Source organism: Neovison vison, chromosome 9 (genome assembly GCF_020171115.1).
Source record: "Neovison vison isolate M4711 chromosome 9, ASM_NN_V1, whole genome shotgun sequence".
Classification (NCBI taxonomy): domain Eukaryota; kingdom Metazoa; phylum Chordata; class Mammalia; order Carnivora; family Mustelidae; genus Neogale; species Neogale vison.
The window spans coordinates 62,010,279-62,036,234 of record NC_058099.1 but is presented as its reverse complement, the minus strand read 5'-3'; the positions used below and the strand labels follow the sequence as shown (position 1 = coordinate 62,036,234).

The following is a 25,956-nucleotide window of genomic DNA, read 5'->3' as shown; positions in this document are numbered from 1 at the left end:
ATAGATGGCTTTGATGATATTGAGGTATGTGCCCTCTATCCCTACACTTTGAAGGGTTTTGATCAGGAAGGGATGCTGTACTTTGTCAAATGCTTTTTCAGCATCTATTGAGAGTATCATATGGTTCTTGTTCTTTCACACCCAAAGAACAAATAATCCAATCAAGAAATGGGCAGAGTACATGAACAGACGTTTCTGCCAAGAAGACATCCAGATGGCCAACAGACACATGAAAAAGTGCTCCATATCACTCAGCATCAGGGAAATACAAATCAAAACCACAATGAGATATCACCTCACACCAGTCAGAATGGCTAAAATCAACAAGTCAGGAAATGACAGATGCTGGCAAGGATGCGGAGAAAGGGGAACCCTCCTACACTGTTGGTGGGAATGCAAGCTGGTGCAACCACTCTGGAAAACAGCATGGAGATTCCTCAAAATGTTGAAAATAGAACTGCCCTATGACCCAGCAATTGCACTACTGGGAATTTACCCTAAAGATACAAACGTAGTGATCCAAAGGAGCACGTGCACCCGAATGTTTATAGCAGCAATGTCCACAATAGCCAAACTATGGAAAGAACCTAGATGTCCATCAACAGATGAATGGATCAAGAAGATGTGGTATATATACACAATGGAATACTATGCAGCCATCAAAAGAAACGAAATCTTGCCATTTGCGACAACATGGATGGAACTAGAGCGTATCATGCTTAGCGAAATAAGTCAAGCGGAGAAAGACAACTATCATATGATCTCCCTGATATGAGGGAGTGGTGATGCAACATGGGGGCTTAAGTGGGTAGGAGAAGAATCCATGAAACAAGATGGGATAGGGGGGGAGACAAACCATAAGTGACTCTTAACGAAACAAACTGTGGGTTGCTGGGGGGAGGGGGGTTGGGAGAAGGGGGGAAGGTAATGGACATTGGGGAGGGTATGTGCTTTTGGTTAAATTGGAAGGGGAGATGAACCATGAGAGACTATGGACTCTGAAAAACAGTCTGAGGGGTTTGAAGTGGCGGGGGGGTGGGAGGTTGGGGTACCAGGTGGTGGGTATTATAGAGGGCACAGCTTGCATGGAGCACTGGGTGTGGTGAAAAAATAATGAATACTGTTTTTCTGAAAATAAATAAATTGGAAAAAAAAAACAACAACAACAACAAAAAAAAAAAAAAAGAAAGAAAGAAATGGGCAGTAGACATGAACAGACATTTCTCCAAAGAAGATATTTAATGGTGAATAGACACATGAAGAAATACCCTCCCACTCCCCTCCACTCCAGCAACCCTCAGTTTGTTTCCTGAGATTTAAGAGTCTCATGGTTTTTCTCCCTCTCTGGTTTCATCTTGTTTCATTTTTCCCTCCCTTCCACTATGATACTCTGTTGTGTTTCTCAACTTCCTGATATAAGTGAGATCATACAGCACATCATTAGTTTTTTATGTAATATTCCATGATTCATTGTTTGCATAAAACACCCAGTGCTCCATGCAATCCATGCCCTCCTTATACCCATCACCAGGCTCACACTGTATGGTGACTAACATAACATAATAAATACATACATACATAAATACATAAACAAACAAGGAGATTTAAATAAATCAGTGAGATCATATGATCGTCTTTCTCTGACTGACCTATTTCACTCAATATAATACCCTCCAGTTCTCTCCATGTCATTGCAAATGGCAAGATTTCTCTTTTTGATGGCTGCATATATATGATAACTTCTTTATAGCAGAATGGGTTAAAATTAACAAGACAGGAAAAAAACAGATGTTGGTGAGGATGCAGAGAAAGGGGAACCCTCTTATGCTCCTGGTGAGAATGCAAGCTGGTGTGGCCACTCTGGAAAACAGAACAGAAATTCCTCAAAAAGTTACAATATAAACATAGTATTCCAAGGGGCACGTGTACCCCAATGTTTATAGCATCAATGTTCACCATAGCCAAATTATGGAAAAAGCCCATATGTCCATTGACAGATGAATGAAAAAAAGATGTGGTGTATATATGCAAGGGAGTATTGCTCAGCCATCAAAAAGAATGAAATCTTGCCACTGGCAATGCCATGCACAGAACTACAGGGAATAATGCTATGCAAATAAGTCAGGCAGAGGAATAAAAATACCATAGGACTTTAGTTGTATATGGAATTTAAGAAACAATTGAGGATCATAGGAGAAGGGAGGGAAAAATAATATAAGACAAAATCAGAGAGGGTGCAAAACCATAAGAGACTCTTAACTATAGAAAATAAACTGAGCGTTACTAGAGGGGTGGTGGGTAGGGGGAATGGAGTAACTGGGTGATCGGCATTAAGGAGGGCACTTGATTGAATGAGCACTGGGTATTATATGCAATTGAGAATCACTAAATTCCACCCCTGAAACTAATACTGCAGTATATTTTGACTAAATTGAATGTAAATAAAATAAATTAAAATTTAAGGGGGGAAAAAAAAGAAGGAATAAGTGTCAAGGATAGTCATTTCATTCTCTTTTTCTTAACCTCTGAGAAAAGTGTAGTTAAGGAAAGGCTCAACTGTATAGTCTGTTCAACCCTGAAACCCCAACACCTAGCAATGTCTTTATGATCTCCTTCCTCAGAGGCTCCTGGTATAGGCATAGATCATTCTGCCAACCTTGCAGCAGCTAAGCAAAAAAAATCTTACAAAGCAGAATATTAATTTTCTTAATTAAGAGATAATAAATATAAAATTGTTGGGAGTTTTTATTCTTTTATGGTAGACCCAAAAGGGTCTGATTTCCCACATTAAAAGAAATTAAGACTTGGGGTGCCTGGGTGGCTCAGTGGGTTAAGCTTCTGCCTTCAGGTCAGGTCATAGTCTCAGGGTCCTGGGATTGAGCCCCACATTGGGCTCTGTACTCAGCAGGAAGCCTACTTCCCCCACTCTCTCTGCCTGCATCTGTGCCTACTTGTAATCTCTCCCTCTCTCTGTCAAATAAGTAAATAAAATCTTTAAAAGAAATTAAGTCTCAACCTGGAATATCAGAAGTAACAGAAAATAATTACTTAAAGTCCTATAAAATAAGAACGTGGAGAAAATAAAATATATTAAGTACAAAACAAGAGGCCTTTAGGGAAGTACATATGTGTTTGTTTTTTTCTAAATCTCTCTTCCACATGAAAAAGAAAGAAAGAAAGAGACCAAGAAACAAAACTGTATTCCACTTGTGAAGTCATATAAAATAGTTTCTTCAGGATGGGTATAAATCTCAGCTTATTCACAAATACCAACCTATAAATTATTTTAAAATAAGGATGCAGGGCGCCTGGGTGGATCAGTTGGTTAAGCCTTTGGCTCAGGTCATGATCTCAGTATCCTGGGATTGAGGCCTGCATCGGGCCCTCTGCTCAGCAGGGAACCTGCTTCTCTCTCTCTCTCTCTTGTCTTGCCTACTTGTGATCTTTCTCTCTCTGTCAAATAAATAAATAAAATCTTAAAAAACGAAATAAGGATGCAAATATACAAATCTGAATTCACCTTAGTTCAAGTGAATAGTCCACCATCAGAAGAGTCTATACCACCATCTAGTGGTTGCCTCAGGAAAAAGACATTTGTACCCTTCAAAATGTTTCAACTAGATAGACAATCTAATAGATATTAATAGATCTTTTTTCCTGAGAGAAAACAAGCTAAAAGCAATAAAATAAACACTTAAATATACAGTAGGCCATGACAGACAGGTTATTTAGTTAACAGTCTGAGACCTATTATGCTGAGCAAAATAATTCAAATCAGAGAAAGACAATTATCATATGGTTTCACTCATACGTGGAATATAAGAAACAGAGCAGAGAACCATAGAGGAGGGGAGGGAAAATAGAATGTGAAGTCAACAGAGAGGTAGAAAAACCATGAGAGAGTCTTAACTCTAGGAAACCAACTGAGGGTTGATGGAGGGGATGTGGGTGGGGGAGGGAGTAATTGGGTGATGGGCATTAAGAACGGTATGTAATGTAATGAGCACTGAGTGTTATACAAAACCGATAAATTATTGAATACTACATCTGAAACTAATGATGTACAATATGTTGGCTAATTGAATTTAAATTTTTAAAATCCCGAGAACTGAGTTCTAGCTTTGAGCTCTACTATTCACAGCTGTGTGATTTTGGACAAGTTTCACAACTCCAAGCTTGTTTCTCATCCATAAAATAAAGTTACCACACTAAATTGGTATTTCTCGAATGACATGGTGATCTTACAATCAATTTAGTGACCCATGACCTTGATTATTTTATTTAAATGTAACACGCCCCAAAATAAACAATCAAACAAAAACTATGAGAATACACCACAGATCGTAAGAGTATTACTTGATGAAGTGAATAAATGTACACATTATATGTTGTGTCAGTGTGTCTGTGCATGTGTATGTTTCCTGGAACACAATATAAAGTGTATCTGTTACTATGGGTCACAAACAAAAAGGGTGGAAAGCCTCTAAGATTCCATGTTCCTATGAATTGTGACCAAGAGTCCTCATCAGAGTACTGACACAGAGTTTGAGCCTGTATAATTTACAGTTAGATGTCTAACAGACCGCTCTGCGGAGAGTAGGATGTCTTTTTTTCTCTCCTACAGTAACTCAAAACGACTCCAACTAAGATAGAAATATTTTCCTGGTTTTGTTTAGGTGTTTTGCTTTATTTTATTTTCCTAAAGACTACTATTCATGTTTCTACACAATTTTTAAACATAATTGTCCACGAACCACCTGCATTGACTTTATGTCAGGTGCTTATTTTTTTTCCAATTTATTTATTTTCAGAAAAACAGTATTCATTATTTTTTCACTACACCCAGTGCTCCATGCAAGCCGTGCCCTCTATAATACCCACCACCTGGTACCCCAACCTCCCACCCCCCCTGCCACTTCAAACCCCTCAGATTGTTTTTCAGAGTCCATAGTCCCTCATGGTTCACCTCCCCTTCCAATTTACCCAAATTCCCTACTCCTCTCTAATGCCCCTTGTCCTCCATGCTATTTGTTATGCTCCACAAATAAGTGAAACCATATGATAATTGACTCTCTCTGTTTGCCTTATTTCACTCAGCATAATCTCTCCCAGTCCCATCCATGTTGCTACAAAAGTTGGGTATTCATCCTTTCTGATGAAGGCATAATACTCCATAGTGTATATGGACCACATCTTCCTTATCCATTCATCCGTTGAAGGGCATCTTGGTTCTTTCCATAGTTTGGCGACTGTGGCCATTGCTGCTATAAACATTGGGGTACAATGGCCCTTCTTTTAACGACATCGTATCTTTGGGGTAAATACCCAGGAGTGCCATTGCAGGGTCACCGGGAAGCTCTATTTTTAATTTCTTGAGGAATCGCCACACTGTTCTCCAAAGAGGCTGCACAAACTTGCATTCCCACCAAAAGTGTAAGAGGGTTCCCCTTTCTCCACATCCTCCCCAACACATGTTGTTTCCTGTTTTGTTAATTTTGGCGATTCTAACTGGTGTAAGGTGATATCTCAATGTGGTTTTAATTTGAATCTCCCTGAGGGCTAATGATGATGAACATTTTTTCATGTGTCTGATAGCCATTTGTATGTCTTGATTGGAGAAGTGTCTGTTCATATCTTCTGCCCATTTTTTGATGTGTTTGCCTGTTTCATGTGGGTTGAGTTTGAGGAGTTCATTATAGATCCTGGATATCAACCTTTTGTCTGTACTCATTTGCAAATATCTTCTCCCATTCCGTGGGTTACCTCTTTGTTTTTTTGACTGTTTCCTTTGCTGTGCAGAAGCTTTTGATTTTGATGAAGTCCCAAAAGTTTATTTTCGCTTTTGTTTCCTTTGCCTTTTGAAACATATCTTGAAAGAAGTTGCTGTGGCTGATATCAAAGAGATTACTGCCTATGTTCTCCTCTAGGATTCTGATGGATTCCAGTCTCATGTTGAGGTCTTTTATCCATTTTGAGTTGATCTTTGTGTATGGTGTAAGAGAATGGTCGAGTTTCATTCTTCTACATATAGCTGTCCAGTTTTCCCAGCACCATTTATTGAATAGACTGTCTTTTTTCCACTGTATATTTTTTCCTGTTTTGTCAAAGATTAATTGACCATAGAGTTGAGGGTCCATATCTGGGCTCTCTACTCTGTTCCACTGGTCTATGTGTCTGTTTTTATGCCAGTACCATGCTGTCTTGGTGATCACAGCTTTGTAATAAAGCTTGAAATCAGGTAAGGTGATGCCGCCAGCTTTATTTTTGTTTTTCAACATTTCCTTAGCGATTCGGGGTCTCTTCTGATTCCATACAAATTTTAGGATTATTTGCTCCAGCTCTTTGAAGAATGCCAGTGGAATTTTGATCGGAATGGCATTAAAAGTATAGATTGCTCTAGGCAGTATAGACATTTTAACAATGCTTATTCTTCCGATCCAAGAGCAGGGAATGGTCTTCCATCTATTTGTGTCTTCTTCAATTTCTTTCATGAGTGTTCTGTAGTTCCTCAAGTACAGATCCTTTACCTCTTTGGTTAGGTTTATTCCCAGGTCTTATGGTTCTTGGTGCTATAGTAAATGGAATCGATTCTCTAATTTCCCTTTCTGTATTTTCATTGCTAGTGTATAAGAAAGCCACTGATTTCTGCACATTGACTTTGTATCCTGCCACGTTGCTGAATTGCTGTATGAGTTCTAGTAGTTTGGGGGTGTAGTCTTTTGGGTTTTCCATATAAAGAATCATGTCATCTGCAAGGAGAGAGAGTTTGACTTCTTCATTACCAATTTGGATACCTTTTATTTCTCTCTGTTGTCTGATTGCTGTTGCTAGGACTTCTAATACTATGTTGAACAAGAGTGGTGAAAGTCTTGTTCCTGATCTCAATGGGAAGGCTGCAAGCTTTTTCCCATTGAGGATGATATTTGCTGTGGGTCTTTCATAGATAGATTTGATGAGGTTCAGGAATGTTCCCTCTATCCCTATACTTTGAAGCGTTTTAATCAGGAACGGATGCTGGATTTTGTCAAATGCTTTTTCTGCATCAATTGAGAGGACCATGTGGTTCTTCTCTCTTCTCATATTAATTTGTTGTATCACATTGATTGATTTGCGAATGTTGAACCATCCTTGTAGCCCAGAGATGAATCCCACCTGATCATGGTGGATAATCTTTTTAATGTGCTGTTGGATCCTGTTGGCTAGGATCTTGTTGAGAATCTTAGCATCCATATTCATCAGTGATATTGGTCTGAAATTCTCCTTTTTGGTAGGGTCCTTGCCTGGTTTGGGGATCAGGGTAATGCTGGCTTCATAGAAAGAGTCTGGAAGTTTTCCTTCTGCTTCAATTTTTTGAAACAGCTTCAGGAGAATAGGTGTTATTTCTTCTTGGAAGGTTTGGTAGAATTCCCCAGGGAATCCGTCAGGTCCTGGGCTCTTGTTTTTTGGGAGGTTTTTGATCACTGATTCATCTCGTTATTAGATATCGGTCTGTTCAGGTTGTCGATTTCTTCCTGGTTCAATTTTGGTAGTTTATATTTTTCCAGGAATGCATCCATTTCATCTAGGTTGCTAAGCTTATTGGCATATAACTGTTCGTAATAACTTCTCATGATTGTTTCTACTTCCTTGGTGTTAGTTGTGATCTCTCCCTTTTCATTCATAATTTTATGAATTTGGGCTTTCTCTCTTTTCTTTTGGATTAGTGTAGCCAGTAGCTTATCGATATTATTGATTCTTTCAAAAAACCAGATTCTAGTTTCATTGATACGTTCTACTGTATCTCTGGTTTCTCCCTCATTGATCTCAGCTCTAATCTTGATGATTTCCCTTCTTATGTGTGGAGTTGGTTTGATTTGTTGTTGATACTCCAGTTCTTTAAGGTGTAGAGACAGCTGGTGTGTTCTGGATTTTTCAATTTTTTTGAGCAAGGCTTGGATGGCTATATATTTTCCCCTTAGGACCCCCTTTGCTGTATCCCATAGGTTTTGGACCGAAGTGTCTTCATTCTCATTGGTTTCCATGAATTGTTTCAGTTCTTCTTTGATCTCCTGGTTGATCCAAGCATTCTTAAGCAAGGTGGTCTTTAGCTTCCAGGTGTTTGAGTTCCTTCGGAACTTGTCCTTGTGATTGAGCTCCAGTTTCAATGCATTGTGATCTGAGAATATGCAGGGAATAATCTCAGTCTTTTGGTATCAGTTGAGTCCTGATTTGTGACCCAGTATGTGGTCTATTCTGGAGAAGGTTCCATGTGCACTTGAGAATAATGAGTATTCTGTTATTTTAGGGTTGAATGTTCTGTATATATCTCTGAGGTCCATCTGGTCCAATGTGTCATTCAATGCTCTTGTTTCTTTATTGATTTTCTGCTTTGATGATCTATTACTGAGAGAGGCATGTTAAGATCTCCTACTATTAATGTACTCATATCAATATGACTCTTTATCTTGATTAATAGTTTTCTTATGTAATTGGCTGCTTCCATATAGGGGGCATAGATATTTACATTGTTAGATCATCTTGGTGGATAGTCCCTTTAAGAATTATGGAGTGTCCCTCTGTATTTCTGACCACAGTCTTTAGTTTAAAATCTAACTTATCTGATATGAGAATCGCTACCTTGGCCTTCTTTGAGGCCCACTGGCATGAAAGATGCTTCTTGATCCCTTCACTTTCAGTTTGGGTGTACCTTTGGGTTCAAAATGGGTCTCTTGTAGACAACATATGGATGGCTCCTGTCATTTTATCCAATCTGCAACCCTGTGTCATTTTATGGGTGCAGATATGGACCCCCAACTTCTATGATCAAATAATCTTTGACAAAACAGGAAAAAATATACAGTGGAAAAAAGACAGTCTCTTCAATAAATGGTGCTGGGAAAACTAGACATCTATATGTAGAAGAAACTTGACCATTCTCTTACACCATACACAAAGATAAACTCGAAATGGATAACAGACCTCAATGTGAGAGAGGAATCCATCAGAATACTAGAAGAGAACATAGGCAGTAACCTCTTCGATATAAGCCACAGCAACTTCTTTTAAGATATGTCTCCAAAGGCAAAGGAAACAAAAGCGAAGATGAACTTTTGGGACTTCATCAAGATCAAAAGCTTCTGCACAGCAAAGGAAACAGTCAACAAAACAAAGAGGCAACCCACAGAATGGGAGAATATATTTGCAAATGACAGTGCAGACAAAAGGTTGATATCCAGGATCTATAATGAACTCCTCAAACTCAACACATAATCATATCAAAAATGGGCAGAAGATATGAACAGACACTTCTCCAATGAAGACACTTCTCCAATGAAGACACACAAATGGCTATCAGACATATGAAAAAATGTTCTACATCACTAGCCATCAGGGAGATTCAAATTAAAACCACATTGAGATATCACCTTACACCAGTTAGAATCGCCAAAATCAGCAAGACAGGAAACAACATGTGTTGGAGGGGATGTGGAGAAAGGGGAACTCTCTTACACTGTTGGTGGGAATGAAAGTTTGTACAGACACTTTGGAGAACATTGTGGAGATTCCTCAAGAAATTAAAAATAGAGCTTCCCGGTGATCCTGCAATGGCACTCCTGGGTATTTACCCCAAAGATACGATGTCGTGAAAAGAAGGGCCATCTGTACCCCAATGTTTATAGCAGCAATGGCCACGGTCGCCAAACTGTGGAAAGAACCAAGATGCCCTTCAATGGATGAATGGATAAGGAAGATGTGGTCCATATACACTATGGAGTATTATGCCTCCATCAGAAAGGATGAATACCCAACTTTTGTAGCAACATGGATGGGACTGGAAGATATTATGTTGAATGAAATAAGTCAAGCAGAGAAAGTCAATTATCATATGGTTTCACTTATTTGTGGACCATAACAAATACCATGGAGGACATGGGGAGATGGAGAGGAGAAGGAAGTTGAGGGAAATTGGAAGGGGAGGTGAACCATGAGAGACTATGGACTCTGAAAAACAACCTGAGGGTTTTTAACGGGCGTGGGGTGGAGGCTGGGGGAACCAGGTGGTGTGTATTGGGGAGGGCACATATTGCATGGAGCACTGGGTATGGTGCAAAAACAGTGAATACTGTTACGTTGAAAAGAAAAATAAAAAAATAATAAAAATTTAAACTAATATTTCTCAAATTTCAGGATATATAAGAATCACTTGGGATACTTGAAGGCTGTGCAGATTACTACTATGCCCTGAGGTTCTGTTGCACTAGGTCTGGCAGTGACTGGGACAGGGGAGGCAAAAAAAGTACATATTTATTTTTTATTTATTTTTTTATTTTTATTTTTTTTCAATTTATATATTTTCAGAAAAACATTATTCATTATTTTTTCACCACACCCAGTGCTCCATGCAAGCCGTGCCCTCTATAATACCCACCACCTGGTACCCCAACCTCCCACCCCCCCGCCACTTCAAACCCCTCAGATTGTTTTTCAGAGTCCATAGTCTCTCATGGTTCACCTCCCCTTCCAATTTACCCAAATTCCCTACTCCTCTCTAACGCCCCTTGTCCTCCATGCTATTTGTTATGCTCCACAAATAAGTGAAACCATATGATAATTGACTCTCTCTGCTTGCCTTATTTCACTCAGCATAATCTCTTCCAGTCCCGTCCATGTTGCTACAAAAGTTGGGTATTCATCCTTTTTGATGGAGGCATAATACTCCATAGTGTATATGGACCACATCTTCCTTATCCATTCATCGTGCTCTTGGATTGGAAGAATAAACATTGTTAAAATGTCTATACTTCCTAGAGCAATCTATACTTTTAATGCCATTCCAATCAAAATCCCAACGGCATTCTTCAAAGAGCTGGAGCAAATAATCCTAAAATTTGTGTGGAATCATAAGAGACCCCGAATCGCTAAAGAAATGTTGAAAAACAAAAATAAAGCTGGCGGCATCACGTTACCTGATTTCAAGCTTTATTACAAAGCTGTGATCACCAAGACAGCATGGTACTGGCATAAAAACAGACACATAGACCAGTGGAACAGAGTAGAGAGCCCAGATATGGATCCTCAACTCTATGGTCAATTACTCTTTGACAAAACAGGAAAAAATATACAGTGGAAAAAAGACAGTCTGTTCAATAAATGGTGCTGGGAAAACTGGACAGCTATATGTAGAAGAATGAAACTCGACCATTCTCTTACACCATACACAAAGATCAACTCAAAATGGATAAAAGACCTCAACGTGAGACAGGAATCCATCAGAATCCTAGAGGAGAACATAGGCAGTAATCTCTTTGATATCAGCTACAGCAACTTCTTTCAAGATATGTCTCTAAAGGCAAAGGAAACAAAAGCGAAAATAAACTTCTGGGACTTCATCAAAATCAAAAGCTTCTGCACAGCAAAGGAAACAGTCAAAAAAACAAAGAGGCAACCCACGGAATGGGAGAAGATATTTGCAAATGAGTACAGACAAAAGGTTGATATCCAGGATCTATAATGAACTCCTCAAACCCAACCCACACAAAACAGGCAAACACATCAAAAAATGGGCAGAAGATATGAACAGACACTTCTCCAATCAAGACATACAAATGGCTATCAGACACATGAAAAAATGTTCATCATCATTAGCCCTCAGGGAGATTCAAATTAAAACCACATTGAGATATCACCTTATACCAGTTAGAATGGCCAAAATTAACAAAACAGGAAACAACATGTGTTGGGGAGGATGTGGAGAAAGGGGAACCCTCTTACACTTTTGGTGGGAATGCAAGTTTGTGCAGCCTCTTTGGAGAACAGTATGGCGATACCTCAAGAAATTAAAAATAGAGCTTCCCGGTGACCCTGCAATGGCACTCCTGGGTATTTACCCCAAAGATACGATGTCGTGAAAAGAAGGGCCATCTGTACCCCAATGCTTATAGGAGCAATGGCCACGGTCGCCAAACTATGAAAAGAACCAAGATGCCCTTCAACGGATGAATGGATAAGGAAGATGTGGTCCATATACACTATGGAGTATTATGCCTCCATCAGAAAGGATGAATACCCAACTTTTGTAGCAACATGGACGGGACTGGAAGAGATTATGCTGAGTGAAACAAGTCAAGCAGAGAAAGTCAATTATCATATGGTTTCACTTATTTGTGGAGCATAACAAATAGCATGGAGGACAAGGGGTGTTAGAGAGGAGTAGGGAATTTGGGTAAATTAGAAGGGGAGGTGAACCATGAGAGACTATGACTCTGAAAAACAATCTGAGGGGTTTGAAGTGGCAGGGGGGGTGGGAGGTTGGGGTACCAGGTGGTGGGTATTATAGAGGGCACGGATTGCATGGAGCACTGGGTGTGGTGAAAAAATAATGAATAATGTTTTTCTGAAAATAAATAAATTGAAAAAAAAACATGGTATCAACCAACTATATAAACCAATTAATAACAAAATCAAAGGAACATATAGACAATAATACAATAATAGTAGGGGACCTTAACTCCCCCCCTCACTGAAAGGGGCAGATCATCCAAGCAGAAGATCTACAAGGAAATAAAGGCTTTAAAGGACACACTGGACCAGAGGGACATGACAGATATATTCAGAATACTTCATCCCAAAGCAACAGAATACACATTCTTCTATAGTGCACATGGAACATTCTCCAGAATAGATCACATCCTGGGTCACAAATCAGGTCTCCACTGGTACCAAAAGATCGGGATCATTCCCTGCATATTTTCAGACCACAATGCCCTGAAGCTAGTACTCAATCACAAGAGGAAAGCTGGAAAGAACTCAAATACATGGAGGCTAAAGAGCATCCTACTAAATAATGAATGGGTCAACCAGGATATTGAAGAAGAATTGAAAAAATTCATGGAAACAAATGAAAATGAAAACACAACTGTTCAAAATCTTTGGCACACAGCAAAGGTGGTCCTGAGAGGAAAGTATTTAGCGATACAAGCTTTCTCAAAAAACAAGAAAGGTCTCAAGTACACAACCTAACCCTACACCTAAAGGAGCTAGAGGAAGAGCAGCAAAAGAAGCCTAATCCTAGCAGGAGAAGAGAAATAATAAAGATCAGAGCAAAAAATCAATGAAATAGAAACCAAAAGAACAGTAGAACAGGTCAAAGAAACTAGAAGCTGGTTCTTTGAAAGAATTAATAAGATTGATAAACCCTTGGCCAGACTTCTCAAAGAGAAAAGAAAAAGGACCCAAATAAATAAAATCATGAATGAAAGAGGAGAGATCACAACCAACACCAAAGAAATACAAACAATTATAAGAACAAATTATGAGCAACTATGTGTCAGCAAATTTGACAGTCTGGAAGAAATGGATGCCTTCCTAGAGACATATAAACTACTGAAACTGAACCAGGAAGAAATAGAAAACCCGAACAGACCCATAACCAGTAAGGAGATTGAAGTAATCATCAAAAATCTCCCAACAAACAAGAGCCCAGAGCCAGATGGCTTCCCAGGGGAATTCTACCAAACATTTAAAGAAGAATTAATACCTATTCTCCTGAAACTGTTCTGAAAAGTAGAATTTGAAGGAAAACTTCCAAACTCATTTTATGAGGCCAGCATTACCTTGATCCCCAAATCAGACAAAGACTCCATCAAAAAGGAGAATTACAGACCAATTAATATCCTTGATGAACACAGTTGTGAAAATTCTCACCAAAATACTAGCCAATAGGATCCAAGAGTACATTAAAAGGATTATACACCACAACCAAGTAGGATTTATTCCTGGGCTGCAAGGCTGGTTCAACATCCACAAACCAATCAATGTGATACAATACATTAATAAAAGAAAGAACAAAAATCATATGATATTCTCAAAAATGCTGAAAAGTGTTTGGCAAAGTACAGCATCCTTTCATGATCAAAACTCCTCAAGGTGTAGGGATAGAGGGCACATACCTCAATATCATCAAAGCCATCTACGAAAAACTTACAGTGAAATCATTCTCAATGGGGAAAAACTGAGAGCTTTTCCCCTAGGAACACGGTCAGGAACACGGCAGGGATGTCCGCTATCCCCACTGTTATTCAACATAGTGCTAGAAGTCCTAGCCTCAGCAATCAGACAACAAAAAAAAATAAAAATAAAAAACATCCAAATCAGCAAAGAAGTCAAACTTTCACTCTTTGAAGATGATAAGACATTTTATGTGGAAAACCCCAAAAGACTCCACTCCAAAACCATTAGAACACATACAGGAATTCAGTAAAGTGCCAGGATATAAAATCAATGCACAGAAATCAGTTGCATTTCCATACACCAACAGCAAGACAGAAGAAGGAGAAATTAAGGAGTCAATCCCATTTACAGTTGCACCCAAAACCATAAGAATCCTAGGAATAAACCTAACCAAAGAGGCAAAGAATCTGTACTCAGAAAACTGTAAAGTACTCATGAAAGAAATGGAGGAAGACACAAAGAAATGGGGAGACGTTCCATGCTCCTGGATTGGATATCATGAAAATGTCTATGCTACCTAAAGCAATCTACACATTTAATGCAATCCCTATCAAAATACCATCAATTTTTCTTTTCAAAGAAATAGAACAAATAATCCTAAAATTTATGTGGAACCAGAAAAGACCCTAAATAGCCAGAGGAATGTTGAAAAAGCAGGAAAGAATGTCCATTGGAAAAAAAGACAGTCTCTTCAACAAATGCTGTTGGAAAAATTGGACAGCCACATGCAGAAGAATGAAACTGGACCCTTTCTTTACACCACACACAAAAATAGACTCAAAATGGATGGAAGACCTCAATGTGAGACAGGAATCCATCAAAGTCCATTTTTTTAAAAAAAGATTTTATTTATTTATTTGATGGAGAGAGAAATCACAAGTAGGCAGAGAGACAGGCAGTGAGAGGGAAGCAGGCTCCCCACTGAGCAGAGAGCCCCATGTGGGGCTCAATCCCAGGACCCTGAGATCATGACCTGATCCAAAAGGAGAGGCTTAACCAACTGAGCCACCCAGGCGTCTCTCCATCAAAATCTTTGAGGAAAACACAGGCAGCAACCTCTTCAACCTCAGCCATGGCAACTTCTTCCCAGCAACATTGCCATAGACAAGGGAAATAAGGGCAAAAAATAAACTATTAGGACTTCATCAAGATCAAAAGCTTTTTCACAGCAAAGGAAACAATTTAAAAAAAAAGACAACTGACAGAATGGGAGAAGATATTCACAAATGATGTATCAGATAAAGGGCTAGTATCCAAAATCTATAAAGAACTTACCAAACTCAACACCCAAAGAACAAATAATCCAATCAAGAAATGGGCAGAAGACATGAACAGACATTTCTGCAAAGAAGACATCCAGATGGCCAACAGATACACGAAAAAGTGCTCCACATCGCTCGGCATCAGGGAAATACAAATCAAAACCACAATGAGTTACCACCTCACACCAGTCAGAATGGCTAAAATTAACAAGTCAGGAAATGACAGATGTTGGCGAGGATGTGGAGAAAGGGGAACCCTCCTACACTGTTGGTGGGAATGCAACCACTCCAGAACACAGCATGGAGATTCCTCAGAAAGTTGAAAATAGAGCTACCCTATGACCCAGCAATTGCACTACTGGGTATTTACCCTAAAGATACAAATGTAGTGATCAGAAGGGGCACATGCACCTGAATATTTATAGCAGCAATGGCCACAATAGCCAAACTATGGAAAGGACCCAGATGTCCATCAGCAGGTGAATGGATAAAGAAAATGTTGCATAAACACACACACACACACACACACACAAACACAGGAATACTATGCAGCCATCAAAAGAAATGAAATCTTGCCATTTGCAATGATATGGTTGCTGAGTGAAATAAGTCAATCAGAGAAGGACAATTGTCATATAATCTCTCTAATATGAGGAATTTGAGAGGCGGGGTCAGGGGTTTGGGATTTATGAAGGAAAAAACGAAACAAGATGGAATCGGGAGGGAGACAAACCATAAGGCACTCTTAATCTCAAAAAACAAACTGAGGGTTGCTGGGGGGTGTGGGGGTAGGGAGAGGGTGGTTGGGTTATGGACATTGGGGAGGGTATGTGCTACGGTGAGTGCTATGAAATGTGTAAGCCTGATGATTCACAGACCTGTACCCCTGGGGAAGTAATGCATTCTATGTTAATAAAAATAATTAAATAAATAATTTTTTTTTAAAGATTCTATTTATTTATTTGACAGAGAGAGATCACAAGCAGATGGAGAGGCAGGCAGAGAGGGAGATAGAGGGAAGCAGGCTCCCTGCTGAGCAGAGAGCCCGATGTGGGACTCGATCCCAGGACCCCGAGATCATGACCTGAGCTGAAGGCAGCGGCCCAACCCACTGAGCCACCCATTTTAAAAAGAACTTAAAAATATAATGAATAGGCTTAAGTACTTCCTCTTCTTGAAGGGGCAATGCTCTAGGGGTTTTGGTGGCAGTCAATTTGATATTACACATAATCATTTTGAATTATAGAATTTTATTTATTCCTTTTGAAAAAATAAAATCTTGGCACATCTTTTTTAAAAAAGAAAAAAGAAAAAAATATCCTACAAATATTTAAGGAGCTTTCATAAGCCCAAGCACAGTCCTGGAAACCTTCATGTTATGCATTTATTTGAATGCTGTTCTAAGGACTTTACATCTATTACCCTCTTTAATACTCACCAAAGACCCTTAAGGAAGAAATTTCATAAGTGAGAAAAATTAAGGCAGGAAGGTTAAGAAACTTGCCCAAGTCTCTGCAGCTTGTACATGGCAGACTGGATGTTTGAATCCAAGTGCATCTGACTCAGATCCAGGCTCTCAGCTGCCTCCCAAACTGCAGAAGTCCTGCTGCCACTGTAAAACATTAGTCACTGTAACCAAGGAATATTTTTATAACACAAGAATCAGGGGCACCTGAGTGGCCATCAGTTAAGTGTCTGCATTTGGCTCAGGTCATAATCTAGGGTATAGGATCCTGTGATAGAGCCCTGCGTCAGGCCTTCTGCTCAGCGGAGAGTCTGCTTCTCCCTCTCTCTCTGTCCATCCCCCCCACTCCTGTGTGCATACTCTCTCTCTCTCTTTCTCTCAAATAAATAAATAAATCTTTTTTAAAAAATAGTGCAAGCATCATGTATAAAGCATCCCCAAAGGTTTTCTCTGTATGAAGGAGGGCACTTACCAGAGAAAGTGTTCTTGAATATTAATTGTCAATAACAAATCCTTAAAATTGATCTATGCTTTTTTGCAATAGATGATCTTTAAGCAAGTATTTTTTAGAACCAGAATAAGAATAATGCAAACTGCATAAAAATAGGCATGATATATGAGGGGCCTGGGTGGCTCAGTGGGTTAAAGCCTCTGCCTTCGGCTCAGGTCATGATCCCAGAGTCCTGGGATCGAGCCCCACATCGGACTTTCTGCTCATCAGGGAGCCTGCTTCCCTTCCTCTCTCTCTCTCTACCTGCCTCTCTGCCTGCCTGTGATCTCTGTCTGTCAAATAAATAAATAAAATATATTTTTTTAAATAGGCATGATATGTGACAGAGGTATAGGTGACCTAGTTGGGGGAACTGGCAAACAGAGAGGGACAGGTATGCACATGTACATGCATGTGCATACACACATACACGCTCCTTGAGAAAGTAGCCCTATTACCACAGAGAGAGAGAGAGAGAAGAATAGTGTGTACTAGTCCCTTTTCTAACCTTGTACAGAGGCTTGTTAATGTTGAAACCCTCAAGCCTGATCAGCTGAGCTAGCTTATTACATAATCCTCTCTTGAGGTTGTGGCTAAATTGTGGTGGAAGTTTGGATCATCCCAAACTCATTTCCTTCAAGATAGCCCATAAGATCTAGAGGTGTCAGTTCTTTCTCCTAGCAGATAAGCAATACCTATCAGTTCTTGTGGGTGGACCTTGCTTGTGCCCCTCTGGACATGGCTTTTGGGTTTCAGGAATCGAGCTATCACTCTCCACATCTTTTACAATGCAGTATGTAAGAAATGAAATCAGTTTGCACCCAGCACAACCCCCTCCTCCAATTTCCAACCAAAACTTTGATATTCAATGAATCATTATGACTGATTAATTTCAGGGAATTCTGCTGAATTGCCTCTACATTTCTCTAGATGGGTAGATAGGGATGGGCCTAGGTGCCTACAGTAGATGCTAACCCCAGTATGTAAAAGCAGGGTCTGTATCTGCATCCCAAACTCCACTGACCGGGTGGACCCAGTAGGAACCTGTCCTTGGAGCTCTGAATTTTCCTTTGGTAATGTCATATTCTCCAAGCCCAGAGACTAAAGAAAAGAAGAGCCATTGCCTTGTTGCTAGGGCAACCAAGCAGGTGTTCTGAATCTGGGGGTTCATAACAAAATGCTTAATCTCTCCTTGCGGGGAAGCAGAGGTTGTTCTAGCTAGGGCAAAAGTTAGATCACAAGTGGTCAGAACTGGAACAATGTTTGCCATGTGACATCAGGAGGTAAGACAGGCCAGCTAAGTCAGAAGCCATTAGGGAAAGCTTACATTGGAAAGCTGGCAAGATAAAGAGCTAAACTTAACCCAAAGGCCAAAGGCTGGGATTACAGAACCAGGATTTGAGATTCAGGCAAACTGGGGTTCAGTTTACAGGAAGGTAGAAAGAAAAGAAAGGTCCAAGGACAATGCTATAAATAACATCAGGGTGTTTGTAAATAAGACCAAGACAACCTGAAATATAAACATTTGTCAGCTTCAGAGCAAAGCATAGCCTTCTGTCTCCTACCCAGCTCTTAGGTGAGTTAAAATAAATATTGTCTCTAGTTCCAGGCCCTGGTGTATACATGGTGAATTATGTTATGAAAAAGCTCTTTTTTCTGTGCTATGATATTATCTTGGCTCCATCAGAATATGTTGATATACTTTTACCTCTCCTTCACCACAGACTAGCTAAAATCCCAAGCCCTTTCTTTCACAGTCTCCTGTCCCAAAGTTTTGAAGATAAGCCTCAGACAAGGTCCTGATCAGATCTTACTTAAGGTTTTCAGACCTAATGTGGTCTGACTGGCAAACAAGCATACCAGTAAAACAAAAATCTAAATGCCTTGTCATGATCTTCAAGGCTTATCTGATCAATCTCATCTTATTACCATGGCCTCTCATGACCTCCTTCCAGATTCACCAGTCTTTTTTTTCCTTGATCATGCCTACTTTGCATATCACTCATAGACCCAGTCCCTGTCTCAAATCCTGTACTTTAAAGGGGCCCATCTAGCCTTCCTTCATCCATGCTCCTCCCTATAGAATGAGGTCCACAAGTCAAGAGACTTGCCTACCAAGACCCAGTACCTCCCACTCTTCTAAATCACACATGGAATTGCTGGAACCGCAGAAAGCTTTGTCCAAAGAGCATCGAGCTTTCTCCTAGAGTCGCAAGGATCTCTCTCCCAGGTCTACCCTCCTGAGGCAGTGACTCCCACTGGTTTGTACATCTGTAGAGCCTGTGATTCACAGCATATCCCTGAGTACAATGACATTGAAAATAATTATTAAATAACATGTTTGGTTAGGTCTGCCCAGGGGGAAAAAAGGGTTAAATTAAAAGAAGTGCTTTTGAAACTGCGCCCTGACAGTCTACTCATTAAGGCTTTGTTAAACTAGAAATGAAGGGAGCCTCAGAGCTCAAGTTCCCCTCAAGACACATTTATTCTTGTTTCTTTAATGAAACTTCAGAAACTTGCTCCTAGTCTTCCAATAAACTCAGTGCCTATGAGGATTAAATCTAGCACTTCATAAGTCCGCAGCAAACTAATGCTACAACACAACCTTTACTGCTGATGGTCAAAACCATCTCCTTAAAATATTTTCCAAATCAGAATGTCAATCATACTTGGATTCTGGTGCAGAGATTAGAATATTCAGTACTTGCAATCTTAAAAGAGTTGCTCATAGACACTGGCTTGCTGGCACAAACTAAATGATAAAGATAAATAAAAATGATCAGATGCTACATGGCTATTCAGAAGGTCTATAGCTCCAAGGGATATTAATTTTATTAATGAATAGTAAATTAATTTATAGTCTAAACTGACCAGTTATTAAAGACGTAAATAGAATTTATATTTCTATTGTGAAAATATTTTTTAAAGACTTATTTATTTTAGAGAATGAGAGTAGGGGAACAGGGTGGGGGGGCAGAGGGAGAGGGAGAGAGAAAATCTCAAGCCATCTTCCCACTGATTTCAGAACCCAACACAGGGCTTGATCTTAGAACTATGAGATCATGATCTGAGTCAAAATCAAGAATCAGTCACTTAACAGACTGAGCCACTCAGGCACTCCTTTACTGTGCAATTTTTTTTTTAAGATTTTATTTATTTATTTGACAGAGAGACACAGCAAGAGAAGGCATACAAGCAGGGGAAGTGGGAGAGGGAGAAGCAGGCTTCCCACCAAGCAGGGAGCCTGATATGGGGCTCAATCCCAGGACGCTGGGATCATGACCTGAGCCGAAGGCAGAGGCTTAACCCACTGAGCCACCCAGACGCCCCTGTGCAAATATTTTTAAATGTAATCTGTAGTTAATTTTTTTTGAAGATTTTATTTATTTATTTGACAGAGAGAAATCACAAGTAGGCAGAGAGGCAGAGAGAGAGAGAGGAGGAAGCAGGCTCCCCGCTGAGCAGAGGGCCTGATGCGGGACTCGATCCCAGGACCCCGAGATCATGACCTGAGCCACGCAGGGCCCCTGTAGTTAATTTTTAAACAACATATTTGCCTTTTACTTCATCTTCTCCATTGATTTTCATAGAAATAATGCAGAGCAGATGTCTTTAAAAACTAATATGTGCTTATCTACACATTTATGTTTCCCTTTCTAAGTTCAACCAGTTGGTGTTATATTAAGTAGGGTGTGGAGGGCTGTTTTATTAGCTCAGATTCTTAGAAAACAACATGAAGCAAAACTCTGCTAATTCTTCCTTGGAGATTCAGTCCCAGAGAAGCAAGAACAAAGGGAAAATGTAAATGAGGCAAGGAAGGACAAAAAGGTAATACAATCTTTTGTGTATTTACTGAGCTGGGTATACTTATAAAAGAGACTTAACGAGTTCTTTGGTAATGGGGGATATCTCCAGAAAGGCATTTTGGAGTTACTGCATCTTGTAATCTTTGGAGGGCAGGCAATTTATCTTTCAGTTTTTTTCACCTCCCCTTTCCCATAAGTAAAAGCCATTAAGGCATTAACTCCATCCTACCCTATAAAGGCAAACAGATTTTGATACTCCCTACAGATGAGGATTGGAAGACAAGCATTCACTACACCAATACCCACACGACAAATGCCAGAGGATAAATTAATGTGCTTCTGTAAAGATAACCATATCCTGCCCACAAGCCATGACTAAGATTGTCACTACTGAATGTCTGGTGGTCCACCACCATCCACCAACATTCTTTGGTTTTGAGAGAATAGAGGTGAATTGAAAGGAATTACAATGGGGACCACAACCCCCCCACATCTTTCAAGACTGATAGTAGTGTAAATCATTGCAATCCCTTCTGGGATAAGGTATTATTTATAATTTACATTTTTTACTCAGGGATAGTCAGTTTCTGGCACTCTCACTTGGCCTGAAAATAATGGCCTCAATCTACACAGTACAGGAAACCCATGTAAAAGTTCTGATATCCATTTCAGCTGATAACTATTCCATTTATATATTCAAGGACTAACAGGACAGGTCTCCTGACTCATTGATACTATTGTGAATTGGACTTCCGCTAATATTGTTTATCATCTGGCTACCATAACTCCCATTCTAACTGGAAGACAGGATGGTGTTTTGGGCCTCTTACTATTAATGCCAGTGCCAGCTCAGACTTCATATCTAACAGATTTGGAAAGCCTGGTAATTGCCCTTTCCCCTGGCACACTCATAACTGATCGAAGGTCCTCTTAGGGAAGGATCAGAAGAATATTTGTTCTATATACTCTAGTGGCGTTGCTAGGTTCTTCCTCAAGGAAATTTGGGTCTCCCCTTTAGTTAATGCCACTGGTCTCTATCATTCTGGAATCCCATTGTCCTCATTTATATTAGATGGCCTAATTTGCATGCCACATCTTCAGTCATTGCCTGCAGAAAAGAGAAAACACTAAGCTTTCTAAAGACACTGGCATACCCAGCACTAGTATATTCCCTATTGCCTTAGAGATAGGAGTGAGATCTGAGTCCTTCAGGGACCTTATAATCAGAATCAGTGATAAGTCCTCAGTTTGTACATAGTAAATCCATTCTAGCATTCCTGTTTCCCTGATCCTTATGTCTTCATTATTCAATATAACCCCAAGACAACTGGCAACTTCACCTCACATACTCTAGGCCATTGTCATGAACAAATTTCAAGGAACCAAACCGATAGTATATTTAGAGCAACTCTAGGTCCTGGAACATTGAATCCTCAGTCATAGAAGATAGCCCCATACCTTTGACTTCTCCTCTATCCAGACTATCCTGATCTGATATCCTCAATATACATATTGAGGGGATACATATTCCCCTGAGGGAACATACATATTCCCTTGTTGTCTGCTGATAAATAATGTCCAGATTCTGCCAATTGTTTAATAGGTAGTCTATTTCTTCCCTAAGCAGGAACTGTACCTTTCCTCTCAGGCTGTGCTAAAATATGATCCTGGTTATTGGCCCAAAGGCAATGAGTTGTTGTAGAGGCAGCTTTTAAAATAACAAGCATCATCTTGTTGCTTGGGTGAGGCCATTGTACAGATTCTAGGAAAAGGGAGGGTGTTTTCCTTTGGCAAAGAAAACAAGAGGATTCCAATGGCCCAGGAATATTCCAGGGAATTTTTTAGTTTAGTATCTTAGGTTTACCCATTCAGATATCCTCATCACAGCTCTTTTGTGCCCTCTTCCCCATCTGGATCTGGTTTTAATATAGTTTATATACATAGAAGTTAACAAATTTAATTTCCATTACATCTCTACTGTCCTTATAAATAGAACCTGGATCTGATTTTCAAACCAGTCTACCCTGAGACTGGACTGCCATTGACACTTCTGGTTTTCAGAGGATCCCTTAAGTATGCCATTAGCTTCCCTGAGTATATAATTTTTTCTTCTTTTCGTTTTAGAGAGAGGGAGAGTAGGGAGGGGAGGGGGGGAGAGGGAGAGAATCTTAAGCAGGCTCCATGCCCAGCACAGAGCCCAACTTAGGGCTCAAACCCATGACCTGAGCCAAAATCAAGAGTTGGTGCTCAACTGACTGAGCCACCCAGGCACCCCCCCCTTTTCTTAAGAGTTCAACTTTTTTTTTTAATTCTATTTATTTATTTGAGAAAGAGAGAGAGAGAGACAGTGTACACAAGTGGAGGGAAGGGCAGTGGGAAAAGCAGACTCCCTGCCAAGAAGGACCCTGGTATCATGACCTGAGCCAAAGGCAGATCCTTAACCAAGAAAGCCACCCAAGTGCCCAAGAGTTTAGCTATTTATTAAATAGTTTACAGAAGAGGTTTAATTAAAAAGACCAAAGCCTATGTCATCAGACTCTTCCGATTCTTCTTTCTTTGCTTCTACTTTCTTCTCCTAAGCTGGGGCAGCAGTGGTGGATCAGGACCTTCTGCTAGGGTAGCACCAGCTGATGGGGCAGGTCGACCAGCCCCTACATTGCATATGAGGCTTCTGATATTGACATTGACCTGGACCTTTGCAAATAAGCCTGGCTGGAAAGGTTCATCATTTATACCTTCTGCTTTAATGAGGGCATCGATCTTAACTTCTGTAACTGTCACTTCATCATCATGCACAATGAGGGCCAAGGAGATGCAGGTGAGCTCCTAGATGGAGGCCATGGTGCAGGCAAATGCTGAGTGGTCACTGCCGGGTTCAGTGCTAGTTGCTGGATAAAGTAAGGGCCTGACCCCAATGCCAACTTAGCTTCCTCAGAAGGACTGGGCACCTTAGTGGCAGCTGAGGAAAGTATCATTTTCTATATATAAGATTTCTACTGCCATCAAAGGCAGTCATACCATGTTATAAGTCTTATAATTATTATTTTCTACATAATGATCTCAGAATGCCTTGCCTTATACCTTGCATCGCTGCCCAACTAACCACAGGCAAAACTTCATTGTGATTTCACTGCTAGGGGTCATTATCTTCCCACTTACCACCAGAAGTGGATTCTCTATTGCCCTTAGTCTAGGTAACCCAACTCCAAAATTCCATCCTGACAGCTTTATTTTTAAGGCTATCCTGGAATCCATTTTCTTAAAAAACAAAAACAAAAACAAACAGAGCCTGAGGCAAAGCTTTTGTGTTAATGTGTTATTGGGGAATATAATCTCAGAAATGCAAGAGTGAAAAATAAAGAAGTTCATTCAGGTAAGGAGAGAAGGCAAACACAATAATGAATTACTAAACTGGTCATAGCAATAGACTGCTCAGTGTCACAGGACCCCTTAGAAAAAGGCGACATGGAGCCACTCTGTCTTGAAATCTTCTGTTAGAAAGGGTAGGCAATTTATCTGCTGATTCCTTTGTTTCCTATCTCTCTTTAGTCATGTTTGCCTATATAATATCAATGCCCTTTACTTCCTCATTCCCTCTGGACATCAACTGGTTCCAGTTGGATCAGACAAGGCCCTAGAGTTATTCTGATAAACAACCGAGAGCCATGGAACCTGAGGGATTGAATGGATCAGTGGAGACCTGGACTTTCAGCCTGATGCTCACATATACTTATTTACTCCCCCACCTCTCTGAGCAAACTGAAGACTTTAATACTTCCTGCATGACTCACAAATGAAAGGCTCAAGCACCTTTAAATAAGACTCCTGCTTCAGCTTCCTAGAGCCACAGATAGCCTCTTCAAATTTCAACTCTTCCTTACCCTCTGGACAATCTCTTCCTGATATCCATTGACTCCATCAGGCCAGCTGTGGCTCTTCAGGATCTCAGTGTCCTAGGGCCCTAAGTTGGCAAGAAAAGTTCAGAAACATTTATTCCAGTATGAAAATCATCTTTCTTTGCAAACTCTCAAGCCTGGGGGGGAAAAAAAACCTGATAAAAATCCCTGCATGGCCCCCTTCTCTGCAAGACACTAGGTAGCTATACTGTAATTTGGTTAAGATTAATGAAGCCCCTAAATATTTAAAAGTGTTGGGATGCCTGGGTGGCTCAGTTGGTTAAGCGGCTGCCTTTGGCTCAGGTCATGATCCCAGTGTCCTGGAAGAGTCCCATATTAGGCTCCTAGCTTGGCAGGAAGCCTGCTTCTCCCTCTGCCTCTGCCTGCTACTCTGTCTGCCTGTGCTCGCTCACACTGTCTCTCTCTCTCTCTCTCTCTCTGACAAATAAATAAAATCTTAAAAAAAAAATTTAAAGTGTTAATAAATTATCTGTGGTTTTCTATTGTCAAAAAAATTTTCAATATTTTTTGTTGCTATTGTTTTAGGTGATAATGGACATTAACTTCTTATTATAAATTCAGGTTTTATAATGATACTGGAATTTTTAAATTAATAAATAAAAATTTTAAATAAAAAATAAAAAAAAATTCAAGTTTTAGTAGCACTGGTTTTCTAAAGACATGGTTTTTAGAGAAAAAAATTCCTTCATTACCTGGCTGTAGGTTTATTTAAATTCCATTTAATGGCAAAGTGACTTGGGTAAAAACTAAGGAGAGATTGCCCCTATGAAGCTGTTTAATATATAGACAAGAATCTGAGTTACCATGTTTGTCATATGGCTAAAATAAAAAGACAAGAAATAGCAAGTGTTGGAGAGGATATGGAGGAAAAAAGAATACTCATGCACTACTGGTGGGAGTGTAAATAGACACAGTCACTGTGAAAAACAGTAGGGGGTTCCTTAAAAAGTTAAAAATAGAAGTACTATATGATCTAATAATTCCATTATTGAGTACTTACCTAAAGAAAACAAAAACAATAATTTGA

General features: G+C 39.8%; 1 pseudogene; it reads right to left on the bottom strand.

Moving 5' to 3' along the window:
- Positions 1-23,515: 23,515 nt before the first annotated feature.
- On the bottom strand, positions 23,516-23,853 carry LOC122916947 (annotated as a pseudogene).
- Between the last annotated feature and the right edge of the window lie 2,103 nt (positions 23,854-25,956).